We start from the raw sequence: 25472 nt of genomic DNA on the forward strand, positions 1-25472 counted from the left end.
GAGTACTGGAGTGGGTTGTCAACCATAAGTTAGATGTGACAGACACAGTGGAATAGCTTTACTCAGCTTTGCATAAATTGTGGATGAGTCCAAGAATATTTAAGTATTCTGTACTTTAAACTTCACTATATTCTCAGGGCAAGAGCTCTATTTATACACCACCAAGTTTTATTGTCCCTGAGTTATTTTGAAACACTTGGAATGACAACTAAAATCTTGTCATAAAAGAAAAAAAAAATTACCCAATCTATCTTTATCTTTTTGTTTTAAATGTCCTTTAAAGTGTTGATAAAGAACGTAAAACCATAATTGAATGTTTTATGTTTTCAAAAATAACAAATTCTTAACACTACTTTTTTTTGTCACTGCAAACCACTTTTGCTCTTTTGTAGAAATGGCCCTAGTGATAGAGGTGAAAGCACCAGTGAGTCACCAGTAGCATCCACATAAAAGATACCATGTTATAAATCATAATGCCTTTTAAGTCTAGCTTTAAGAAATGCTTTTCAACTGATATTTCTGCTTTTGTAATGCAGCATGAGTGGCACATAACCTTAAATGCTGCAATGTAGCATAGTACTTTAACTGAAATGTCTGAAAATAACTGTTCTCAAAAGTCAAAGTGAAAATTGAGAATTAAAAAAATGACATTTTCTAAATAGATCATACTTATTTATAGAGTCTATAATTTGCAAAAGTTTTGCAACAGTTTCTATTTTCACATATGTACCTCCACGAAATGTCCAAAAAATGGCATTCTGCATTTTTAAACAAATTGGTAAATTTATATCAATTTAAGGAACTAGATCTGATAGGCAGAGGGCCTGATGAACTATGGATGGAGGTTTGTGACATTATAGAGGACACAGGGATCAACACCATCCCCATGGGAAAAAATGCAAAAAGGCAAAATGGCTGCCTGGGGAGGCCTTACAAATAGCTGTGAAAGGAAGAGAAGTGAAAAGTAAAGGAGAAAAGGAAAGATATATCCATTTGAGGGCAGAGTTTCAAAGAATAGCAAGGAGAGATAAGAAAGTCTTCCTCAATGATCAGTGCAAAGAAATAGAGGAAAACAATAGCATGGGAAAGACTAGAGCTCTCTTCAAGAAAATTAGTGATACCAAGGGAACATTTCATGCAAAGATGGGCTCAAAAAGGGCAGAAATGGTATGGACATAACAGAAGCAGAAGATATTTAGAAGAGGTGGCAAGAATACACAGAAGAACTGTACAAAAAAAGATCTTCACGACCCAGATAATCACGATGGTTTGATCACTCACTTAGAGCCAGACATCTCGGAATGTGAAGTCAAGTGGGCCTTAGAAAGCATCACTATGAACAAAGCTAGTGGAAATGATGGAATTCCAGTTGAGCTATTTCAAATCTTAAAAGTTGAGGCTGTGAAAATGCTGCACTCAATATGCCAGCAAATTTGGACAACTCAGCAGTGGCTACAGGACTGGAAAAGTTCAGCTTTCATTCCAATCCCTAAGAAAGGCAATGCCAACTAATGTTCAAACCACTGCACAATTGCTCTCATCTCACACACTAGCAAAGTAATGCTCAAAATTCTCCAAGGCAGTCTTCAGCAATACATGAACCATTAATTTCCAGATGTTCAAGTTGGTTTTAGAAAAGGCAGTGGAACCGGAGATCAAATTTCCAACATCTACTAGATCATCAAAAAAGCAAGAGAGTCCCAGAAAAAATCTACTTCTGCTTTATTGACTATGCCAAAGCCTTTGACTGCATGGATCATAGTAAACTGTGGAAAATTCTGAAAGAGATGGGAATACCAGACCACCTGACCTGCTTCTTGAGAAATCTGTATGCAGGTCAGGAAGCAACAGTTAGAATTGGACATGGAACAATAGACTGTTTCCAAATAGGAAAACCAGTACATCAAGGCTATATACTGTCACCCTGCTTATTTAAGGTATATGCAGAATACATCATGAGAAATGCGGGCTGCAGGAAGCACAAGTTGGAATCAAGACTGCCAGGAGAAATGTCAATAACCTCAGATATGCAGATGACACCATTATGATGGCAGAAAGTGAAGGAAGAATTAAAGAGCCTCTTGATGAAAGTGAAAGAGGAGAGTTAAAAAGTTGGCTTAAAGCTCAACATTCAGAAAATTAAGATCATGGCATCCGGTCCCATCACTTCATGGCAAATAGATGCGGAAACAGTGGAAACAGTGGCAGAATTTATATATTTGGGCTCCAAAATCACTACAGATAGTGACTGCAGCCATGATATTTAAAGATGCTTCCTCCTTGGAAGGAAAGTTATGACCAACCTAGACAGCATGTTAAAAAGCAGAGACATTACTTTGTCAACAAAGTTCTGTCTAGTCAAGACTATGGTTTTTCTAGTAGTCATGTATGGATGTGAGAGTTGGACTATAAAGAAAGCTGAGGGCCAAAGAATTGATGCTTTTGAACTGTGGTGTTGGAGAAGACCCTTGAGAGTCCCTTGGACTGCAAGGAGATCCAACTAGTCCATCCTAAAGGAGATCAGTCCTGGATGTCCACTGGAAGGGCTGATATTGAAGCTAAAACTGCAATCCTTGGCCACCTGATGCAAAGAGCTGACTCATTTGAAATGACCCTGATGCTGGAAAAGATTGAAAGTGGGAAGAGAAGAGGATGACAGAGGATGAGATAGTTGGATGGTATCATTAACTCAATGAACATGAGTTTGGGTAAACTCTGGGAGTTGGTGATGGACAGGGAGGCCTGGCCTGGCGTGGTCGAGTCCATGGGGTCACAAAGAGTCAGACACAACTGAGCAACTGAACTGAATTGAATACCAATTTTGTGACTTCTCTCTCTCTTGCTATCTTCAACGAACAGTGAAGAAGTTTAGGACTATGTTGTACCTGGATAGAATAACTCACTTTTATTTCTTTTTTCCAGAATATTCATTTCTTTTAAAAAATGTGTTAGTATTACTAGATTGAAATATAACTTTATGACCTTATTAAGAATGTAATTAGCTTTCATACAGTCATTATGGTCTAAAGTGATGAAACAGTACAGGAACCACATGATGATAGCAATGACAAATACTGTGAAACTCAGATCTAGGAAAAGGGTCCTACTCTGGGCCACACAGTTTGGAGGTTTTCACATATACTAATCCCTGACATAAAAATATACAAATAATTGATATATTATAGAAAATGTATATGCATATATATCTGTAAGTATATACATTTTGTTATTTAGTAGCTAAGTTGTGTCTGACTCTTGCAACCCCATGGACTGTAGCCTACCAGGCTTCTCTGTCCATGGGATTTCCCAGGCAAGAATACTGGAGTGGGTTGCCATTTCCTTCTCCAGGGGATCTTCCTGACCCAGAGATCAAACCCATGTCTCCTGCATTGGCAAGGGAATGATTTACTGTTGAATTACCAGGGAAACCCCATATACATGTATCCGTGTAACTATCTTCTTTTCATTCTCTTAAGAAACTTTCTTCAGAATCTGTACCTAATATAGTGAATGAAATATACTAGAGAGGAGAACTTTGCTTGCCAGGCCAGAGGACACAGTGAGAATGAGAACATGTGAACAGTTGAAAAGAGGAGAGTGTGTTACACCACCAAGTTCCCCAGATGAAGGGTGCCTGTTTTCTTTCCTCTGCTGCAGTGGTGTTTTGGGAAATGCAGAGTGAAGCATGGTATGGGGGAGGGGAATCAGCCTGTCCTGGTACCCTGGGGTCATTGACCCTATGAGTCTCTAATATGGATTCAAAATTATATAGTTTTGTCCCACAAGTCCTTGGCCCCAGGCTAACTTTCTTGCCTTGCTTTAGCACATCCTTGCTACCAGCCTGGCCCACAGACACCAGACCTGTCCAGGCAGGCAAATAAAGCAGTTCAGTTGTTTTCCTTTCATGAAGAAAATCCTTAAGAAGGGGCCATATGGGTCACATTACATGAAAGCAGGCCTGGCTGTGAGTAAAATTGTATTTATAACTGTCAAGTACTTAGATTTATGTATGTGGATTCTATTTTATTCTTACTGTGGTTCCCAATAATGTCATGAGTGAAGTTCTTTATACTAAGATGGTTGTGATGGAGCTGGTGTAGTTTTGCCGACTCACCAACAAGACTACTAACTGATCATCTAGCATGTTGAGAGAAAAATTATCAAGGATGGTCATTTACCAAATTGGAGAATACTATGAAATTTGCAGATTGAAGAAAACATTCTTAAACATGTCAACTTTGATCTATTTTACATATCAAAGAGGAAAGTAGATTGAATTAGTATGAAGTTCAAGGAATGTCATATTGCTCATAATATTAAAATCTGTGGGAAAACATATAATCACACAGGGATTGAGTTTAAAGAACAAAAACCTAGAGGATGCCAACATCCAGAAATTAAAGAGAAGCAAAATAAATTGAAAATAAGTAGCCAGTGAAAGAAAATACTACATTTTATTGAGGATGAAGACAATATGACTAATGTTAACTACTGCTGAATGGGCTTCAGGGGGGCACAAGTGGTAAAGAACCCACCTGCCAGTACAGGAGATGCAAGAGATATAGGTCACTGCCTGTTTCAGGAAGATCCCCTGGAGTAGGAAATGTAATCTGTTTCAGTATTCTTGCCTGGAGATAATTCCATGGACAGAGGAGCCTGGCAGGCTTCAGTCCATGGGGTCAAAAAGAGTTGGATGTGACTAAGTGGCTGAGCATGCATGCACTGTTAAATGATGAAATAAAATGTGAACTGAGAGATGACTACTAGGTTGGTAACAAAGAGGTTATTGATTACAATAACAGATATTTTCAGGGCAATTGTGAGGATGAACTGCCGGGGTCCAGCCCCGGTGGATCCAGGGAATTGGAAGCGGGGACGGCGTCGGCGAAGATCAGAAAACAATTGCTTAATTAAATGTTAATTAAGGATATAAAGAGTAATAGAATAAGGATAGCTCAGTGAGGAAATTCAGTGGAGAAAAGAGGCTGAAATAAGGATAGCTCAGTGAGGAAATTCAGTGGAGAAAAGAGGCTGAATAATTCAGCCAGAAGGTAAGAGAAAGAACGACATGGTCAGACCAAGTTTCGGTGAACAAGGCCCACACTTTATTTTTCAAAGTAGTTTTTATACCTTAAGTTATGCATAGAGGATAATGGGGGAAGGGGTAGAGTCATGCAGCAAGCCAGGCTTTCTTCCTGCAAGCTTATCATATGCAAAAGCTTAGGTGATTTGCATCATCTTCTGGCCCGGAGGCCTGTTAACATTTTAAGACCCTTTCTTCAGAAAACTTATTTTTCTCTAAAGGTGATTGGTCAGGAGCCACCCTCGAAAAGCATTAGATAAAGTTGCATTCCTACAGAGCAAAGGTGTGGTGGGCTATAACAAGAAAAAGAATTAACTCAAGGGTCCCAGGTTACAAACATTAAAGCTACTACTTACACCAATTATGTTAATCAATACACTGCCAGGGACATAGCAGGTAAGGGATATGGAAACTTAGCAGCAAACATTGGCCCAAAAAGTGAAAATCCCTTCACCAATACAATTTCTAATCAATCTTTTAACTACTCAAAAGAATCTGTGTTTAGACAGTTTAGAACATCTCCTGCCTCTCACAGTTGGGAGGCTCTGAGCAATCACATGTGGCCAGAAAAACCTATTCAGGCAGGCTAGAGGACTTCCAAAGGAGTTTGTAGGTTGAAACACTGTCACACCCAGGAATTATTAACTGGAGCTGTAAGCTAACTCTTTTTTCAGAGAGAGGTAGTGGGGGACAGCCCCCCGTAAAGTCAGAGGTGTAGGTGAAAGCACAAAGCAGAAAGTAGGCAGACTCTGGTTTTGGGGGTAAATGGGGGACTCCTGAGGCTCCATCCTGCCTTTGCTATGCTGAGCCTCCTTCCTCATTACCTTTGTCATGGGCGGAGTTCCTCACGCTGGCTCCCGGCAGTGATAGAATTCCAGTTGAGCTATTCCAGATCCTGAAAGATGATGCTGTGGAAAGTGCTGCACTCAATATGCAATATGCAATATGCACTCAATATGCAATATGCTGGCTCCCGGCATGGAACCAGTTCATAACTGGTTGAGGAGAAAATGGGTTGTTAAGAAGTAGGGTAAAGGAATTTATCAAAACCTTTAGGCTTCTCTCTTAGCTCATTTGGTAAAGAATCTGGCTACAATGAAGGAGACCTGGGTTCGATTCCTGGGTCAGGAAGATCCCCTGGAGAAGGAAATGGCAACCCACTCCAGTAATCTTGCCTGGAGAATTCCATAGACAAAGGAGCCTAAGGGGCTACATACAGTCCATGGGGTCGCAAGAGTCGGATACAACTGAACGACTAAACTACCACCAATTTACAACATTGAAAGCTAGGACTTGAACATATCAGTCAAATAATACAAGCAGCAAACAAGCATGACTTAATTCCAGTAATTTTCTCACAGTAATCATACTGGTGATCATTATTTTTTTCTCTCCCATATTAATTTCTCTCCTGAAACTGTGTAATTATAGAGGGTACATATAGTAATGCTAACCTTGAAAATAATGGATGAATAGATGAGAACCTCCCTATGTCTCCCAATTCAGGACCCCTATTCTAAACAATAGGTACTGCTCCATCTGTAATGTTTTTGAAAACTCAATATGGTTTCAACTTCTAAAAGTGTTACTTGGAGCAAATCTATTAAATTCTTTGCCATTGGCCATTAACTTTTTTTCCTACTCTCCAAATCTGCATTCTAGATTTTAGATTCTAATAATCCCAATAAGATATTAAGGATAATATGTGTTGCTCAAAATGAATTTTAAGAACACATGTGACTTGCAAAGGAATAGCCAGGCATTAGTAGCTGGGCTGCAGAGAACAGTAAGTTTCTTCTCTGCTCGTATGACTGGGGAGCTGGGATAGGAGGTACCAGAGCACAAGCTAGTTTGTGGTGAAAATTTAGAAGGATCAACTGGAATGGGAACTATCATCTGAAGATATTAACCCAATGGGGATGGAGACAAGATGGCAAGGTAGAAGGGCCTTAAGCTCACCAATTCTGATGAACACACCCAAATCACAAATAACTGCTGAAAAATAATTGATAACAAAGACTGGAACTAACCAAGAAAAGAAAACATAAAGAAGAAAACAGGAGATAGTGAGAGGGATACATTCACAATATAATCAAATTCCCTACTGCATTATGGGCAACACACACACTGAAAAATAATTATGTAGCAGAAATTCTCCCACATAAGTAAGAGCTCTGAGCCCCACACCAAGCTCCTCAGCCTAGCAATCTAGCATCAGAAAGAAGACAACCTGGAGCATTTAACACTGAAGGCTAGTGGGGCTTAGCTTCAGGAACTCCACTCTTGGAGGTCACACAGAAGGTCTCAGATGCCCCAAGACCAAGGGCAAAAGCAGGCAGCCAGACCTGGAACGAACCTGGAATGTCTATTGAGGAGGTTGAGAGTTGTGGCTCTCTGGGGTCATGAAAGCTAGTGTTGGACATAGTGGAGACCTACATGAACTCTGGATGGAGGCATACGTTTTGGCCCTTGGCCCCAAGACCTGGCCCTACCCAACACCCTGCAGATGAAGGCACAAATAAAATCCTAGAAGAATAACTACATTATTTGGAGACAGGCAATCCACTCAAGAAAGAGTTCACAAAAATGATAAAAAAAGATGATCCAACAACTCAGAAAAAGAATATGCACAGAGCAAGAAGTTTATAAGAAGATTTTAACAAAGAAATATATAAAGAACAACCAGAATAAGAAAATTCAAAAACCTAAAATGAAAAATACACTGAAAGAAATCAATAGCAGAATAAATGAATCAATGAGCAAAAGAATCAGTGAGTGGGAAGACAGAGCAATGGAGATCACTGTCATGATAGAGAATAAAGAAAACATGAAAAGGGGGCGGTTTAAGAGACTCTTAGAACATCAAACATACCAACATTCACATATAGGGATGCTAGAAGGAGAAGAGGGAAAGAAAGGGCCTGAGAATTTATTTGAAAAGATAAGACATGAAAACTTCCCTAACATGATAAAGAAAACAGTCACCCAAGTCCAGGAAGTGCAGAGTCTCATCCAGGATTAACCTAAGATTAACCATGGAAATTGGTTCCAAATAGGAAAAGGAGTACGTCAAGGCTGTATATTGTCACCCTGCTTATTTAACTTATTTAACATGAGAAACGCTGGGCTGGAAGAAGCAGAAGCTGGAATCAAGATTGTCGGGAGGAATATCAATAACCTCAGATGTGCAGATGATGCCACCCTTACGGCAGAAAGTGAAGATGAACTAAAAAGCCTCTTGATGAAAGTGAAAGTGGAGAGTAAAAAAGTTGACTTAAAGCTCAACATTCAGAAAATGAAGATCATGGCATTTGGTCCATGACTTCATGGGGAATAGATGGGGAAACAGTGGAAACAGTGTCAGACTTTATTTTTTGGGGCTCAAAAATCACTGCAGATGGTGACTCCAGCCATGAAATTAAAAGACACTTACTCCTTGGAAGGAAATTTATGACCAACCTAGATAACATATTCAAAAGCAGAGATATTAGTTTGCCAACAAAGGTCCATCTAGTCAAGGCTATGCTTTTTCCAGTAGGCATGTATGGATGTGAGAGTTGGACTGTGAAGAAAGCTGAGCACAGAAGAATTGATGCTTTTTAACTGTGGTGTTGGAGAAGACTCTTGAGAGTCCCTTGGACTGCAAGGAAATCCAACCAGTCCATCCTAAAGGAGATAAGTTCTGTGTGTTCTTTGGAAGGAATGATGCTAAAGCTGAAACTCCAGTACTTTGGCCACTTCATTTGAAGAGTTGACTCATTGGAAAAGACTCTGATGCTGGGAGGGATTGGGGGCAGGAGGAGAAGGGGACGACAGAGGATGAGATGGCTGAATGGCATCACCAACTTGATGGACGTGAGTTTGAGTGAACTTTGGGAGTTGGTGATGGACAGGGAGGCCTGGCGTGCTGCAATTCATGGGTCTCAAAGAGTCAGACATGACTGAACCACTGAACTGATCCATAAAAACATACAAAATTTCAAATTGACAAAAATTAAAGAAAAAGAGAAAATACTAAAGGCAACAAGCGAAAAAGCAATGAATAAAATACAAAGGAATCCCCATAAGACGATCAGCTGATTTTTCAGCAGAAACTTTGCAGGCCAGAAAGGATTAGAACAATATATTTAAAGTGATGAAAGGGAAAATATCTACAACTAACAATATATTACCAGAAAGAATGGATAAAGCAAAAGACGTATAGACAATCAAAGGTAAAACAATTCAGCACCACCAAACCAGTTTTGTAACAATTGCTAAAGGAACTTCTCTTTTGGGCAGAAAAGAAAAGGCAAAGACTAGAAATTAGAATATTATAAATGGGAAAGCTCACCAGTAAAGGCAGATATACAATAAAGCTCAGAAATCATTAAACAAGCATAGTATCTAAACCAATCATCTTGAGGGGAGGAGAGTGTAAATGCACGATATTGAGAGGGTAACAGGAAGGAAGGCTAGGGTCTCCAGAGGAAATAGGTTACCAGTGTCAGACTTTTTTTTTTTTTTTTTTAATCTCTCCCTTAAGTGGCAGGGGGAAACAAACTACAAGTATCAGATTTTTTTCCCTTCTCTTTACAAAATAAAAAGGAGGTTTCTTTTAAAATTCTGTGTTGACATGATGACAACTGGTCCATCTGAACTTAACTTTTCTCAAATCTTGATCTAACCGATGTGTTTTTCTTATGGAAATGTTTTTCTAAAGCTATGTTAATGAAATATGTATTTACTCTCAGTTCAGTTCAGTCACTCAGTTGTGTCTGACACTTTGAGACCCAGGGGACTGCAGCATATCAGGCTTCCCTGTCCATCACCAACTCCTGGGGCCTACTCAAACTTGTGTCCATCGAGGTGGTGATGCCATCCAACCATCACATCCTTTGTCATATACTTATCCTCCTGTCTTCAATCTTTTCCAGTATCAGGGTCTTTTCTTTTTTTTTTTTTTAATTTTATTTTTAAACTTTACATAATTGTATTAGTTTTGCCAAATATCAAAATGAATCCACCACCGGTATACATGTGTTCCCCATCCTGAACCCTCCTCGCTCCTCCCTCCCCATACCATCCCTCTGGGTCGTCCCAGTGCTCTAGCCCCAAGCATCCAGTATTGTGCATCGAACCTGGACTGGCATCTCGTTTCATACATGATATTTTACATGTTTCAATGCCATTCTCCCAAATCTTCCCACCCTCTCCCTCTCCCATAGAGTCCATAAGACTGTTCTATAAATGAGTCAGTTCTTCACATTAGGTGGCCAAAGGATTGGAGTTTCACCTTCAGCTTCAGTCCTCTCAATGAACATTTTGGACTGATTTCCTTTAAGAGGGACTGGTTGGATCTTCTTCTTGTCCGAGGGACTCTCAAAAGTCTTCAACACTACAGCTCAAAAGCATCAAGTCTTCAGTGATCAGCTTTATTTAAAGTCTAACACTCACATCCATCTATGACTACTGGAAAAACCATAGCTTTGACTAGATGGACCTTTGTCTCTACTTTTTAATATGCTGTCTAGGTTGGTCATAGCTTTTCTTCCAAGGAGCAAGCGTCTTTTAATTTCATGGCAGCAGTCACCATTTGCAGTGATTTTAGCCCCCCAAAATAAAGCCTCTCACTATTTCCATTATTTATTCATCTATTTGCCATGAAGTGATGGGACTGGATTTCAGGATCTTCATTTTCTGAATGCTGATCTTTAAGCCAACTTTTTCACTGTCATCTTTCACTTTCATCAAGAGGCTCTACAGTTCTTTGCTTTCTGCTATAAGGGTGGTGTCATCTGCATATCTGAGGTTATTGTATTTCTCCTGGCAATCTTGATTCCAAATTGTGATTCATCCAGCCCAGCATTTTGCATGATGTATTCTGCATATAAGTTAAATCAGCAGGATGGCATACTCCTTTTCCAGTTTGGAACAAGTCTGCTGTTTCATGTCCAGTTCTAACAGTTGCTCCTTGACTGCATACAGATTTCTCAAGAGGCAAATAAGATGGTCTGGTATTCCCATCTCTTGAAGAATTTTCCAGTTTGTTGTGATCCACTCAGTCAAAGGCTTTGGCATAGTCAATAAAGCAGAAGTAAATGCTTTTCTGGAACTCTCTTGCTTTTTCCATGATCCAATTTGATCTCTGGTTCCTCTGCCTTTTCTAAAACCAACTTGAACATCTGTAAGTTCATGGTTCAATACTGTTGAAGCCTGGCTTGGAGAATTTTGAACATTACTTTGCTAGTATGTGAGATGAATGCAATCGTCCAGGGTTTGAGCATTCTGTGGCATTGCCTTTCTTTGAGATTGAAATGAAAACTGACCAGTTCCAGTCCTGTGACCACTGCTGAGCTTTCCAAATTTGCTGGCATATTGAGTGCAGCACTTTCCCAGCATCATCTTTCAAGATTTGAAATAGCTCAACTGGAATTCCATCATCTCCACTAGCTTTGTTCACAGTGATGCTTTGTAAGGCTCACTTGACTTCATACTCCACGATGTCTGGCTCTAGGTGAGTGATCACACCATTGTGGTTATCTGGGTCATGAAGCTCTTGTTTGTATAGTTCTTCTGTGTGTTCTTGCCACCTCTTCTTAATACCTTCTGCTCCTGTTAAGTCTCTACCATTTCTGTCCTTTATTGTGACCGTCTTGGCATGAAATATTCCCTTGGTATCACTAATTTTCTTAAAGAGATCTCTAGTCTTTCTCATCCTATTGTTTTCTTCTATCTCTTTGCATTTATCACTGAGGAAGGCTTTTTTTTTTTTTTTTTTTTTTTAAATCTCTCCTTGCTATTCTTTGTAGCTCTGCATTCAAATGGGTATATCTTTCATTTTCTCCTTTGCCTTTCACTTTTCTTCTTTTCCCAGCTTTTTGTAAGACCTCCTCAGACAACCATTTTGCCTGGTTGCACACCATTTTCTAGGGTATGGTCTTGATCACTGTCTCCTGTACCAGGTCATAAACCTCAGTCCATAGTTCTTAAGGTACTCTATCTATCAGATCTTACCCCTTGAATCAATTTGTCACTTCCACTGTATAATTGTAAAAGATTTGATTTGGGTCATACCTGAATGATATAGTGGTTTTCCCTACTTTCTTCTGTTTAAGACTGAATTTTGCAGTAAGTGTTTGTGATCTGAGCCACAGTTATTTCTCAGTCTTGTTTTTCCTGACTGTATAGAGCTTCACAATCTTTGGCTGCAAAGAATATAATCAATCTGATTTCAGTATTGACCATCTGGTGATTTCCATGTGTAAAGTGTTGTCTCTTGTGTTGTTGGAAGAGAGTATTTGCTATGACCAGTACATTCTCTTGACAAAACTCTGTAAGCCTTTTACCTGCTTCATTTTTTATCCAAGACCAAATTTGTCCATTTCCCTGGGTATCTCCTGACTTCCTACTTTTGCATTCAAATTGCCTAATATGAAAAAGGACATCTTTTTTTGTGTTAGTTCTAGAAGGTGTTGTAGGTCTTCATAGTACGACTTTCTTCATCATTACAGTGTGGGACATAGACTTGGATTACTGTGATATTGAATGGTTTGCCTTGGAAACGAACAGAGGTCTTTTTGTCATTTTTGAGATTGTACCCAAGTACTGCATTTTGGACTCCTTTGTTGATTATAATGGCTACTCCATTTCTTCTAAGGAATTCTTGCCCACAGTAGTAGATACAATGGTTAAATTTGCCCATTCCAGCCCATTTTATTTCATTGTTTCCTAAAATGTTGATGTTCACTATTGCTATCTGCTGTTTGACCACTTCCAATTTACTTTAATCCATGGACCTAACATTTCAGGTTCCTATGCAATATTATTCTTTACAGCATCAGACTTTATTTCCATGACCAGTTGCATCCACTACTGGGTGTTGTTTTTTTTTTCTTTGGCTCTGTCTCTTCATTCTTTCTGGAGTTATTTCTCCACTCTTCTCCAGTAGCATACTGGGGACTTACTGACCTGGGGAATTCATCTTTCAGTATCATATATTTTTGCCTTTTCATATTGTTTATGGGGTTCTCAAGGCAAGAATATTGAAGTGGTTTGCCAGTACCTTCTTCAGTGGACCACATTTTGTCAAACTCTCCACCATGATCCATCTGTCTTCTGTGGTCCTACACAGCATGGCTCATGTTAGACAAGGCTATGATCCATGTGATCAGTTTGATTAGTTTTCTGTGATTGTGGTTTTCATTCTGTCTTGCCCTCTGATGCTCTAGATGAGTGATCACACCATCGTGATTATCTGGGTTGTGAAGATCTTTTTTGTACAGTTCTTCTGTGTATTCTTGCCACCTCTTCTTAATATCTTCTGCTTCTGTTAGGTCCATAACATTTTTGTCCTTTATCGAGCCCATCTTTGCATGAAATGTTCCCTTGGAATCTCGAATTTTCTTGAAGAGATCTCTAGTCTTTCCCATTCTGTTGTTTTCCTCTATTTCTTTGTATTGATTGCTGAGGAAGGCTTTCTTATCTCTTCTTGCTATTCTTTGGAACTCTGTATTCAGATGCTTATATCTTTCCTTTTCTCCTTTGCTTTTTGCTTCTCTTCTTTTCACAGCTATTTGTAAGGCCTCCCCAGACAGCCATTTTGCTTTTTTGCATTTCTTTTCCATGGGGATGGTCTTGATCCCTGTCTCCTATACAATGTCACAAACCTCAGTCCATAGTTTATCAGGCACTCTATCTATCAGATCTAGGCCCTTAAATCAATATCTCACTTCCACTGTATAATCATAAGGGTTTTGATTTAAGTCATACCTGAATGGCCTAGTGGTTTTCCCTACTTTCTTCAATTTAAGTCTGAATTTGGTAATAAGGAGTTCATGATCTGAGCCACAGTCAGCTCCTGGTCTTGTTTTTGTTGATTGTATAGAGCTTCTCCACTTTGGCTGCAAAGAATATAATCAATCTGATTTTGGTGTTGACCATCTGGAGATGCACACGTGTAGAGTCTTCCCTTGTGTTGTTGGAAGAGGGTGTTTGCTATGACCAGTGCATTTTCTTGGCAAAACTGTATTAGTCTTTGCACTGCTTCATTCCATATTCCGAGGCCAAATTTGCCTGTTACTCCAAGTGTTTCTTGACTTCCTACTTTTGCATTCCAGTCCCCTATAATGAAAAGGACATCTTTTTTGGGTGTTAATTATAAAAAGTCTTGTAGGTCTTCATAGAACTGTTCTACTTCAGCTTCTTCAGCATTTCTGGTTGGGGCATAGACTTGGATTACTGTGATATTGAATGATTTGCCTTGGAAACAAACAGAGATCATTCTGTCGTTTTTGAGATTGCATCCAAGTACTGTATTTCGAACTTTTTTGTTGACCATGATGGCTACTCCATTTCTTCTGAGGGATTCCTTCCCACAGTAGTAGATATAATGGACATCTAAGTTAAATTCACCCATTCCAGTCCATTTTAGTTCACTTATTCCTAGAATGTTGACATTCACTATTGCCATCTCCTGTTTGACGACTTCCAATTTGCCTTGATTCATGGACCTGACATTCCAGGTTCCTATGCAATATTGCTCTTTACAGCATTGGACCTTGCTTCTATCACCAGTCACATCCACAACTGGGTATTGTTTTTGCTTTGGCTCCATCCTTTCATTCTTTCTGGAGTTATTTCTCCACTGATCTCCAGTAGCATATTGGGCACCTACTGATTTGGGGAGTTCCTCTTTCAGTATCCTATCATTTTGCCTTTTTATACTGTTCATGGGGTTCTCAAGGCAAGAATACTGTAGTGGTTTGCCATTCCCTTCTCCAGTGGACCACATTCTGTCAGATCTCTCCACCATGATCCGCCCATCTTAGGTTGCCCCACGGACATGGCTTAGTTTCATTAAGTTAGATAAGGTTGTGGTCCTAGTGTGATTAGATTGACTAGTTTTCTGTTTCAGTGTGTTTGCCCTCTGATGCCCTCTTGCAACACTTACCGTCTTACTTGGGTTTCTCTTACCTTGGGCATGGAGTATCTCTACACGGCTGCTCCAGCAAAGCACAGCCGATGCTCCTTACCTTGGATGAGGGGCATCTCCTCACTGCTGCCCTTCCTGACTTTCAACATGGGATAGCTCGTCTAGGCCCTCCCGTGCCTGTGCAGCCAATGCTCCTTGGACACGGAGTAGCTCCTCCCGGCTGCCGCCCCTGACCTTGGACGTGGGGTAGCTCCTCCTGGCTGCCACCCCTAACCTCGGACATGGAGTAGCTCTTCCTGGCTGCCACTCCTGACCTTGGACTAGGGTAGCTCCTCTCAGCCAGAAGAACTATACAAAAAAGATATTCAGAATCCAGATAATCACGATGGTGTGATCACTCATCCAGAGCCCGACATCCTGGAATGTGAAGTCAAGTGGGCCTTAGAAAGCATCACTACGAACAAAGCTAGTGGAGGTGATAGAATTCGAGATGAGCTATTTCAAGTCCGGAAAGATGATGCTATGAAAGTGCTGCACTCAATATGCCAGCAAATTTGGAAAACTCAGCAGTGGCCACAGGACTAGAAAAGGTCAGTTTTCATTCCAATCCCAAAGAAAGGCAATGCCAAAGAATGCTCAAACTACCGCACAATTGCACTCATCTCACATGCTAGTAAAGTAGTGCTTAAAATTCTTCAATCCAGGCTTCAGCAATACATGAACCGTGAAACTCCTGATGTTCACGCTGGTTTTAGAAAAGGTAGAGGAACCAGAGATCAAATTGCCAACATCCACTAGATCATGGAAAAAGCAAGAGAGTTCCAGAAAGACATCTATTTCTGCTTTATTGACTATGCCAAAGCCTTTGACTGTGGAGATGGCAATAAACTGTGGAAAATTCTAAAAGAGATTGGAATACCAGATCACCTGACCTGCCTCTTGAGAAATCTGTATGCAGGTCAGGAAGCAACAGTTTAAACTGGACATGGAACAACAGACTGGTTCCAAATAGGAAAAGGAGTATGTCAAGATTGTATATTGTCACCCTGGTTATTTAACTTCTATGCAGAGTACATCATGAGAAACGCTGGGCTGGAAGAAACACAAGCTGGAATCAAGATTGCCAGGAGAAATATCAATAACCTCAGATATGCAGATGACACCACTCTTATGGCAGAAAGTGAAGAGGAACTTAAAAGCCTCTTGATGAAAGTGAAAGTGGAGAGTGAAAAAGTGGGCTTAAAGCTCAACATTCAGAAAACGAAGATCTTGGCATCCAGTCTCATCACTTCATGGGAAATAGATGGGGAAACAGTGGAAACAGGGTCAGACTTTATTTTTGGGGGCTCCAAAATCACTGCAGATGGTGACTGCAGCCATGAAATTAAAAACACTTACTCCTTAGAAGGAAAGTTATGACCAACCTAGATAGCACATTCAAAAACAGAGACACTACTTTGCCAACAAAGGTCCATCTAGTCAAGGCTATGGTTTTTCCTGTGGTCATGTATGGATGTAAGAGTTGGACTGTGAAGAAGGCTGAGCACTGAAGAATTGATGCTTTTGAACTGTGGTGTTGGAGAAGACTCTTGAGAGTCCCTTGGACTGCAAGGAGATCCAAACAGTCCATTTTGATGGAGACCAGCCCTGGGATTTCTTTGGAAGAAATAATGCTAAAGCTGAAACTCCAGTACTTGGCCACCTCTTGCGAAGGGTTGACTCTTTGGAAAAGACTGATGTTGGGAGGGCTTGGGGGCAGGAGTAGAAGGGGACAACAGAGGATGAGATGGCTGGATTACATCACTGACTCCATGGACATGAATCTGAGTGAACTCCGGGAGTTGGTGATGAACAGGGAGGCCTGGTGTGCTGGGACTCATGGGGTCACAAAGAGTCTGACATGACTGAGCCACTGAACTGAACTGAACTACCCTCTGAGGGATAAGGATGAGAGGCTTATGGAAGCTTCCTAATGGGAGAGATTGACTGTGGAGAAACTGGGTCTTATTCTGATGTGTGGGGCCATGTTCAGTAAATCTTTAATCCAATTTTCTGTTGATGGGTGGGGCTGTGTTCCCTCCTTGTTGTTTGATCTGAGACCAAACAATGGTGGAGGCAGTGAATATAATGAAGAGCTCCTTCAAAAGGTCCCATGCATGCACTGCCATACTCAGTGTCCCTGATCCTGTAGCAGGATACCTCTGACACACACCTCTGCCAGAGACTCCTGGACACTCACAGGCAAGTCTGGCTCAGTGTCTTGTGGAGTCACTGCTCCTTTCTCCTGGGTCCAGGTGTGCACAAAGTTTTGTTTATGCCCTCCAAGAGTTGGTTTTTGTCACGTGAGTGTATGTTCCTCGGTTCTTTGTCTAGTCACAACAAAGATTTGGAGCAACGGACATTAAAGCCCTTGGCATGTCACAGCTCTCGGGTCTTGGACAAACTGTGCTACAGTTCTTAGGCAAATCAGTGTTACAGCTCTATTTTATTAGAAGATAGCAGGAGAGTGAGAGAGAGAGAGAGAGAGAGAGAGAGAGAGAGAGAGAGAAGAGCACACGCACGTGGGAGAAAGAGTCTGTGAGAAAGTGCTTTGGCTCCTCCTTTTATGTTTTTTCCTCCACCTGGGCCTGCCCTATGCAAATTGGGCTTAGCCAGGAGTGCTGTTTGTTCTGCCTGAAGTCTTCACTCTGGTCCTCGGACCTTCCTTTGACCTTCCTTGTCTTTTAGCCACCACCATTTTGGACTCCTTTTCCCTATTCTACTTACCTAACAGTTTTCCCATGTGTAAGTTCTGTAATCAAATCCCACTAGCTTCCAAAGTCAAATTCCTTGGGGGTTCTCAGTTCCTTTGCCAAATTCCCAGGTTAGGAAATCTGTTGTGGGTCCTAGAACTTTCTTAACAGTGTGAGAATTTGTTTGGTATAATTGTTCTTCAGTTTGTGGGTCATCTGCTTGGTGGCTGTATTGTGGGGTTAATGGCAATGTCCTCCAAGAGGGCTTATGCCACACCCAGGACTACTGGGCCCAGAGCCCCTGCCCCTGTGGCAAGCCACTGCTGACCCGCCTCTGCAGGAGACACTCAAACACTCAAGGCAGGCCTGTCTCAGTCTCTATGGGTCTCCTCATGCACACAAGGTTTTGTGTGAGCCCTCCAAGTGTCTCTGGTGAATATAGGGTTTGTTTCTAAACACAGTTTCGCCCCTCCTACCATCTTTCTGGGGCTTCTCCTTTGCCCTTGGATGTGCAGTATCCTCTTTTGGTGGGATTCAACATTCTTATATTGATGGCTGTTCAGCAATGAGTTGTAATTTTGGAGTTCTCACAGTAGAAGATGAGTACACATTCTTATACTCTGCCATTTTTGTTTGTTTGTTTTTTTTTTTTTTTTTTTGTACCTCAGAAAGTTACAGCTGATACACAAAGGACTGTACAAAATCACTACAGGAAACTATATGCCAATAAAATGCACAACCTGGAAGAAATTGACAAATTCTTAGAAAGGTACAATTTCCCAAGACTCAACTAGGAAGAAATAGAAAATATGAACAGGCAGAGTAAAAGTACTGAAATTGAAACTGTCTTTGATTTTAAAAAGACTCCCAAGAAACAAAAGCTCAGGACCAGATGGTTTCACAGACAAATTCTATCAAACATTTAGTGAATAATTAATACTTATGCTTCTGAAATGGTTCCAAAAAATCTCAAAGGAAGGAATGCTTCCAAGCTCATTCTACAAGGCCACATTCACATTAATATCCAATCAGACAAAGAGATCACACAAAAAAAGAGAATTACAGGCCACTATCACTGACAAACATAGATGCAAAAGTTCTCAACAAAATACTAGTAGACAGAATCCAACAATACACTAAAAGGATCATATACCATGATCAAGAAAGATTTATTCCAGGAATGCAAGGAATTTTCACTACCTGCAAATCAATCACTGTTATGCACTACATCAATAAACTGAAGAATAAAAACTGTATGATCTTCTCAACAGATACAGAAAAATTCAACCTCTTAAAATTCTACTCTGTCTCAGAGTCAACTTTCTCTTGGAACTGGGATTAGGACCGCTTTTTAAGCAATCAAACAAAGGCTTTAAATCTGCAGTGGTCAGTTTTAAATGTGGGCTTATCCAATTAATGTCTCCTAATAATTTTTGGAAATCATTTAAAGTTAGTAAACAATCTCTCTGCTTCAACGGGGCAGTTTTCAAAACTTTTGGCAGACTTAAATATGAGAAGCAAGTAAAGAGGTGTTGCACAACATCTTTATAAGCTTCTCCAGTTATCGTTTTGTAACCTAAATCTGGTCTATAGCTTTTTAGATGGCAAGCAACCATATAATCTTTGCTTGAATACTTCCAGCAACAGGGAACTCACTACTCTTCAAGGTTTTAAACTTTCCCTCACCTCTTTCTCTACAGCATTCTCACCCCACATACCACTTTCTCTAATCCCACCAACTCATTTTCAGTATTATGCCTGGGTCAGGAACTGGGCCAGTCTTTCCCAGCAATGTTAAGAGACGTCTGTTCCTGTGTCTAATAGCCCTGACATTTTATTTTATTGAATTAAAAGATCTTTTAAAGGCCTTGGAGCTGTAATTTCCTGCACCCAAAAGGCTAGATCACTAAATCCAAATGCTCTGTGGCTCCTAGCCTGAGAAGTCAAGTTTTTTTCCTGTCTGATACTAAGGTAAAAAGCAAAAAGCTGTTTTACTCTTTGACCTTTATTAATTTGCACAGTTTTAGTAGGCGGTGAGGTCAAAACTTTAATTTCTCAATATAATCAGAATCTACTACACCATGCACCACCGAAATTTTATTTTTCTTTTTTTTCTTTTATTTTCTTTTCTTTCTTTTTATTTTTTTTAGGAAAGCGAGCTACGCCCTAGCACAAGTCCTACAATGCCCTCAGGTAGGGGGCCGTTGGAATTGGAGTAACCTCGTCAGGGGTTAATATTGTTGCTAAATCCCCTTACTCTTAGCCTGGGTGAGACCCCCCTGAGGGGGTTTTCTCCAAGGAGCACACTCTGCATATTGTGCATGCAGTCTGTTTTAAAAGCTCCACTGTTTAAAAAACTTCTTATCTTTTTCAGGCTTAGGCAACACTTTGAGAGGCTTTGGGGGCAAAGTGGGGACCTTTTGGGCCCTGGAAGGCGCAAACGGAGGCGGCGGCTATAGCCCCAAATCAGAAAGTGGTGGATAAGTTTTTTTTAAAAGTTTGCGCAGAGAGGGAGGGAGCTCGCCAGGGCATCTGGCCACAGTATCCTGTAAGTCCTTTCCTCTCTCCTCTGCTGATTTTTTCTTCCTTCTCTTTAAATCTTTCTCAAGTTTTCTTTCCCTCACTCTATCTTTTTTCCTTCCTCTTCTCTTCTCTTTTACTTTCTATCATTTCCTTCTTGTTTCCCTCTTTCATTCTCCCTTCTTCCTTCTTCCTGTCTTCTCTTTCTGTCGTTTCTTTTCCTTTACCCTCTTTCTCTCTAACTTTTTCTTTCTTCCTCCCTCTCTTTCTCTCTGTATCTCTTTTTCTAACTTCCTTTTTTCCTTTTTCTATCTTGCTGCATTCCCTGATTCCTTCCTCCTCCGTTCCTCTCTCCTTTTCACTCTTTAGTTCTTTCTCTATCTTTAGATCTTTCTCTATTTTTTTTCCTTTTTTCTTTTTCACTTTTTTTCTTTTTTCTTTTTATTTTTCTCTCTCTCTCTCTCTTTTTTTTTTTTTGGCTTGGGTGAAGCCCCCCTGAGGGGATTTTTCTGCAAGGAGCAGGCTCTGTATATTGTGTATTCTTTAAAAGCTCCTTTGTTTAAAAGAAAACTTTTTTATCTTTTTCAACCTTAGGCAATGCTCTGGGAGGCTTTGGATGTAAACTGGGGAATTCCTAGGCCCTGGGAGGTGCAAGCTGAGGTGGAGTAGTCGCCTTAAATCAGAAATTGTTGGATAAATTTTTAAAGGTTTGTGTAGAGGGAGAAGGGGCTCGCCAGGGTGCCCGGCCGCAGCGTCCTGTAAGCCCTCTCACTCCTCGGGAGGTAGAGCACAGTGTCCCTCCTTTTCCTTGTCAATGGCAGAGAAATGATCTGCGCAGAAGTTGGAGACCCACTACCATCCACAGCTATAGCCTCTCCCATAGGCTATCCCACAGCCTCATGATGAGGATCCAGAACATTTTTAATCATATTTATAGGATAAGTGTTTAGTTGTTTTTTTTTTACCTTCACCCAAGTATCTAAATTAACAGTACCCTCTTTAACAGTTTCAAGATTACTTGTATAAAGAGTTGCCGTTCTTAGTTCAGTATTATACATGTCAGAAAGTTAAATATAATAGAAGATAAAGCTTTTAGCTTTCAAAAGATCAGGCTTTTCTTTGCCCTTTTAACTTCAGAAACCATTTTTTCTCTCTAACTCTTTAACACTTTCAAACACTTCCCACTCCTACTCGCCCTGTCTATCCTACAGGGGGGTCCGCAGCACCCTGAGTGGGGTCCTAGCCATCCCTACCACTGGGGGAACAATAGGGCTGATGACCCACTGTTCCGAGGGAGGAGCAGTAGGGTTGATGACCCAACCTGTTCCGAGGGGGAACAACAGGGCTGATGACCCAGATTGTTCCGAGGAGGGGGGCAATAGGGCTGATGACCCTAATTGCTCTGAGGGGGAACAACAGGGCTGATGACCCAAATTGTTCTGGGGAACCTACCTTCGAAGTCCCTGTCTCGGGCGCCACCTGCCGGGGTCCAGCCCCGGCTGATCCAGGGTATTCGAAGCGGGGACGGTGTCGGCGAGGGTCAGGATACAATAGCTTCAATTGGATATTAATTAAAGATATAAAGAGTAATAGAATAAGGATAGCTCAGTAGGAAAATTCAGTGGAGAAAAGAAGCTGAGTAGCTTGGTTTACGCAGGAGACCAATAAAACTTCAAGACAAGAAGCTTGCACCACTTATGTAGGCCGCAGGCATCCTTCCGTTCTCCCTAAGGAGAGGAGACACTGAGGCCTCCCCGGTCGGATATTAGAAGCCCAGGCATATTTAGTAAGCATGGTGGGTTCCGCGCTCCAGATGGAGACTCAGCCAGAGTGAAAGAGAGAGAGACATGGGGAGACCAGTATTTCGAGAAACTGATCCCCATTCTTTATTTTCCAGAGTCTGTTTTTATACACTGAGATGTTATACAAAAGTCACGTGGGGACAGCAGTCCTGACTTTTATTAAAGTCAGGTGCTTCACACAAATGTATACAGAGGTCTTAGGGGTGTTACATCATCTTCTGGCCAGGGGGGGCCTGCTGACAATTTACGACCCTCTCCTTGTGACAACGGTCAGTCAACCAGGACACTTATTTCTCCAGGGGTGATTATTCTTAAAACAGACGCCACCCAAATAAAGTTACATTCCTACAGGGTGAGGGTGTAGTGGGTTTTAGTTAAGGAAAGAATTTACTTAGCCTAAGGTCTAACGTGATTAATATCAAAGGTTAATACTTATTTCTTCTATATATTCATTAATGTGTGTAAGGGCAGGGGATGTGGAGACTTAGCAACAAACATTGGCTCAACAAATGAAAAACCCTTCACCAATACAATTTCTAATCAGCCCATTATACTTATGCTAATAGTTTTCTAACTTTTCTAAGGAACCTGTTTTTAGAAGGTTTAAAGCATCTCGTGCCTCTCACGGTTGGGAGGCTGTGAGCAATCACATGTGGCCGGACAAGCCTGTCAGGCAGGCTAGAGAAACTTCAGAGGAGTTTGTAGGTTACATCACTCTTATCACGCCCAGGAATTATTATTAACTGGAGCTCTAGGTTAACTCCTTCTCCAAAAGAGGTGGTGGGGGACAGCCCCCCATAAAGTCAGAGGTGTAGGTGAGCACAAAGTAGTAAAGTAGGCAGGCTCTGGTTATGGGGGTAGATGCTCGAGGATTTCCACGGGGACTCCTGAGGCTCCATCCCGCCTTTGTGTATGTCGAGCCTCCTTCCTCATGACCTTTGCCATGGGCAGAGTACCTCACTCTGGCCCCCAACAACCAGCTGAGCCACCAGAGAAGCCCAAGAATACTGGAGTGGTTAGCCTACCCCTTCTTCAGCAGATCTTTTCAGTCCAGGAATCCAACTGGGGTATCTTGCACTACAGGCTGATTCTTTAACAACTGAGCTATCAGGGAAGCCCAGTGATGTTTTAGTTCACAATATTTGTGTTCGTGAAGGAATATTTTTGAAATAAGGTGAATTATAATTTTTATTTTTGTTCTTATAATTTTTATTCTTTTTCTGTTGATTTCAATATATATTCCATTTGAAAACACGTAAGACTGTTCAGCTTTTTATACAAATATTTCTAAGTATTATTCTACTCATCTTTTTCTGTAAGTATATGCAGACAATTAGCTAGAATAATGTTAAAAACAATTTTTTTTCCATAGGTATTGGGTTTTAGACATTTTTCGTGGGGTTTCAATTCTTCTGAATTGCTTCAGTTTCTTATAATAGGTATTCATCATCTTATAAGTGCAATAGCATGAATTTTCATACAATAAGGTAAAGTTTCAACTCATTAGAAAGCTTCCCATAATTATAAAATGAGTTCTTTATGTCTCTCATTTAAAACTGATTATAATCTGTAAAACAATGGACAAAATTTTATCTGTCAGGTTCTCTCACATTTCTTGAACATATATGTTTTCTAAGTCATTTTTATAATAAAGATAAATTCAAAATTCAAGGTCTTAAAATTCAAGGTCTTAGAGATATAAATTGTGGGTCACAACAAAAGAACAAAGGAGATAAATAATTATTCAATATAGTGGGGGCCTGGGAAGCAACATACACTGCTACAGTCCCAATTTTCTTGGAATTTGACAAACAAAAATTGATAATTTTAATTCTTAGAGGAATAAAGGAGTTAGGTAATGTAAAAACATAGCAGATAAAAGTCATTTAAATCTTTACTCCATAAAAAAATTATGAAAAATCATTTGATTTCTTTGTCCCATATTCATACAACACCATAAAATTAATATTCATTATATCTCCTACAGGTTTATAATGACACTCAAAAAAAATGAATCTGAATATTTTTTACACATGCTACAAGACTCTCTGCACAACTGCTACAAGAACTAGAAAAGAAGGATAAAACTTAAATCTACAGGAGTACTAAGATAGATGCTGTTTTTCAGTGTCATACATCCATGACACATTTATTGTGAACCTACAACTACATAAATATGTCAATAAATACTACAGATGAATAAAATAGGGTAAAAATATAGAGACTACCTAAAGGGATTGGGTTTACTATTTTTAAGTTTGTGCATCTGTGCTCACTTGTGTCCCACTCTTTTGCAACCCCCGTGGACTGTAGCACGCCAGGTTCCTCTGTCCATGAAATTTTTCAGGCAAGATTACTGGAGTGGGTTGCCATTTCCTATACTGTTTTTAACTTTAGTCAGGGATAATTGATTAATAAGGATAAATTTTATTTGAATCTGAAAGAAATGAACAAATTATTTAAAAATTTAGGGAAGGGAGATTTTCATGATAAGAAAAGAGCTAATCAAGGTCTTGAGATAGGATGCTTTTAAGGACGTTCAAGGAATATAAAAGTGTCTAGTTTTCTAGACATAGTGATGTCTAGAGAAAAATAAATGAGTGTCAGAGCAGATGGAGATATTAATTATTCTAGAGACACAGCAATGGGCTAGTTCATAGAGGTCCTACTAGGGCATGAAAAATAGTTTGGATTTCACTGTGCCTATGATAAGAAAACAATGGAGAGTAATGACTAAGCCAGGAAGTGACCTATATTTTAAAAGGATAAATCTATCTTCTGCATTGGGAAAAGTTGGAAGTGTGAAGCAAAGGATGAGGCTGGAAGATCAGTGAGAAGAATAGTAATTCAGGTTACAAAATTCAATGACTTGAGTCTTTTGCATCTCTGCAGCCAAGAAAGCAATATGGGTCACCAGAAACTTTACTGGAGTCATTCAAGAAAATTTGGCCAGGGTTCTCTTCTTTGCTGTGTCTGATCAAATCAGGATGGTCTGATTGGGAAATATGGCCTCAAACATGCCACCAGTCTTTCCACCAGCATGTGACATCGCCTTCATTAGGCTGGATTAAGTGTGAACTTCCCTTAATGGGTCATCCAGGTCATCTATCTTACTCAAAAACAAAACACAAAAGACTTCAAATAGCCAAAGATATCTTGAGAAAGAAAAAATCGAGCTTGAGGAATCAGGCTGTCTGACTTCAGACTATACTATAAAACTACAGTAATTAATACAGTATGGTACTGACACACACACACACACACACACACACACAGACACACACATAAAAAAAAAAATAGTTCAATTGATCAGGATAAAAAGCCTGGAGATAAATGCACACATTTATGATCACCGAATTTATAATAAAGGAGGCAAAAATATACAATGGAGAAAAGATGGTCTCTTCAATAAATGGTGCTGG

The 25472-nt window shown here is 40.2% G+C and overlaps 1 pseudogene; it reads left to right on the plus strand.

Annotated features, from left to right (window-relative positions):
• The first annotated feature begins 24955 nt into the window (after positions 1-24955).
• LOC139183492 (small ribosomal subunit protein uS14-like) lies at positions 24956-25248 on the plus strand (annotated as a pseudogene).
• The last annotated feature ends 224 nt before the right edge of the window (positions 25249-25472 follow it).

The sequence above is a fragment of the Bos indicus genome, chromosome 6 (genome assembly GCF_029378745.1).
Source record: "Bos indicus isolate NIAB-ARS_2022 breed Sahiwal x Tharparkar chromosome 6, NIAB-ARS_B.indTharparkar_mat_pri_1.0, whole genome shotgun sequence".
NCBI classification, from domain to species: Eukaryota; Metazoa; Chordata; class Mammalia; order Artiodactyla; family Bovidae; genus Bos; species Bos indicus.